Here is a 2,605-nt window from a genome sequence, read left to right as displayed (position 1 = left end):
AAAAAATTGCAATCAGAAATCAGGTGGCCTCGAGCACAGTAAATCCTACATCCTGCAAATCAACTGTCACTACAGGCACGTAGAGAAAATATACTCCAAGAACTCATGGGGGCCGATCTCATGATAAAATGAGAAATTGTTGAGGGAGGTCCAAAAAGGTCTAACATAGGACAGGCTCACAAAGAAGGGATGGGCGACCCCCTTTCTCTCTCCTGCACATAGCATCAATGATAAGCTATTGATAGGTTCCCAGGGCACATGATTAAGTATTATCAATGGTTCATAGTTCCGAAATCCGATATCGTAGTCCCACAATCACGCGATATAAGTGATCATCAGATTTGCAGGATAGAAAACTTACAAGACCTGCGAGGGGTCAATCTGCGATATAATGTTGTATCGATATGGAAGGACTTAAACAATTCAACATAGGAAAGGTGGAAAAAATAGGGATGGGCGGACCCCCTTTCTCTCTCCTTCGAGGGGTCACATGTCACATTACCCGCATCCTGCATCTAGGTGACCCCGCAGTCATAGCAAACTCCAAAATCTTACATGACATTGATATTACGATATAGAGCCAAATTGTCGAGGAAATTATGATTCTGAAATATAAAGGAAATTCTTTCAAAACAAGGTCATGTGGGCCCTTTTCTCTCTCTCCTCTAAGGGACCACATGGTGGTCTTTGATTGGTCCTTTGAGCTCACATGGTAACTGACTTCAGCAATGACGTGGAAGTACGGTTAATTGCGTGGCATAGGACATGTGTCACCCAGTTTGATTGTTTTCAAGGGTTACATGGGGACATTTGTAGGTATCACATGTCACCACTCACAGGGTGGCACATGGTAATGATGACACCACCCCGTGGACTGGCAATCACTGTGGTTAAAGGAAAAAATCTTAAGACATTGGTGTAGTGCAATTACAATATGCAAGACTTCCTTTCTGGATGCGATAAAGTATTAGGGCAGGGTCTATAAGGATCTCATGTCCAAACTATCGGTCCACACCAAAGAAAAGGGTAAGGGGCCTTCTCCTCCATAATGTGATTGTGATATGCGGGCACTCCCCCTGGATGCAATAAAGGATTAAGGCAGTATCTATAGGGACCTTGCGTCCAGACTATTGGCATGTACCAAGGGAAATGCATAGAATAGGGTAAAATAGTGTTGAAGCGCCAATATGCGGAAGGAATCGATAAAAAAAGAAAATGCCTCCAGACATGGGTCTGAGGACCTTAGTTCCTGAAGGATCAGACCGTGTTCCTAGCTCCTGGTCATATGAGGAAAAGCACATGAAGGGATATGATAAGGGGGGCTAAAGGGGAAATCCAAAAAATGCATGTTTTCACCTCTTTTAGAGGAAAAGATACGTGTCCTTGTGATTGTGTTGTTTCCATGGAATGCAGCTCACTCACTATGTCAAAGCACTGGTTATGCAGTACAGAGGTTTAATGGGCAGATGGGCTGGCAGCTAGGAGACTCTAAGGGAGCATGGTGCAACAATGGTGGAGTACACAATATTCAGGAGGATTAATGGTTCAGTGTGGGGTCTCGTCCCTTTGCATGGGAAAGGACTATAAAGGCAAGAACTTTGAGTTGACCCAACCCCCACTTCATAGAAAAAGGCATCTCACGATTAAAGGCAAAAGCAATGAGGGCAGTTGAGTAGCATAAGAGGCCATACGATGAACAAACTATAGCCTGAGGCCAATGTGGTCATAGAATGGGCACATATACTTTCATTTAATATTTTTCTTGGTTATTTAGTTAGTTTTGTCCTGCAACATTCCTTCCTTCCAATGAGGCATTCATTTCTGTAATATCCTTTTGGGCCATAGAGCCATTCAAGACGGATACAACTAGTCGACTTGAAAACTCAGTCTAGGGATCGATATTTCTGCTGTAATGTAGCTTCTTGCTCCCCTTTCATAAATAGGGGAAATCAAGACTTAGTTCATGTTCAAAAATTCTAGAGAAAGCACTACATGTTATAATTTCAGACTTTATTTCCTTTGTAATACATATATTTTGATAATATCAAGGAAACAATGGTGATTTCCTCTTCAAAGGATTACAATATGTTTTCCCCTTTTCTAACTCATGCTATGTTCATGCTTCTTCCCCAAATTCATGTAATTATTGTTGCTAGATGTGTTTCAAGCTCCCTCGAAGATTCATTAGTGTCTATATGTTAATGAAAATGATTGTAGTTGTTTCACGGATTCATTTTTTTGAACATTTTTTATGTATATGCCTACGAGGACTATTGAGATTAGATATTTAAATCTAAAGAACATGAACCATAGCTTTTAATTCTTCCTTCATCCATTATTTCTGCTTGTAGCCCAAATAGGCATAGAAATCCTTAATGTCTCAAGCTCTGTGTGTTAAATATAGAAGTCTTGAACCGTTATGCTCTATATGATGAGTTACTATTCTCTATTTTCCTCTCTCACACATTCTGCAAAATATTATTAGCTGTAAAACCTTGAAGCTCTTAGCCTCTACTATTTTTATGATTATTTATGAGATATGAACGTGTGAAGAATTACCAGAAATCCATGTTTTATTTCTTCGGATTAATGAACTAATATATTT

Source organism: Pinus tabuliformis, chromosome 2_2 (assembly GCF_031772625.1).
Source record: "Pinus tabuliformis cultivar Carrire ecotype Pingquan chromosome 2_2, CPIR1, whole genome shotgun sequence".
NCBI lineage: Eukaryota > Viridiplantae > Streptophyta > Pinopsida > Pinales > Pinaceae > Pinus > Pinus tabuliformis.
Note: the sequence above shows the minus strand (reverse complement) of the source record.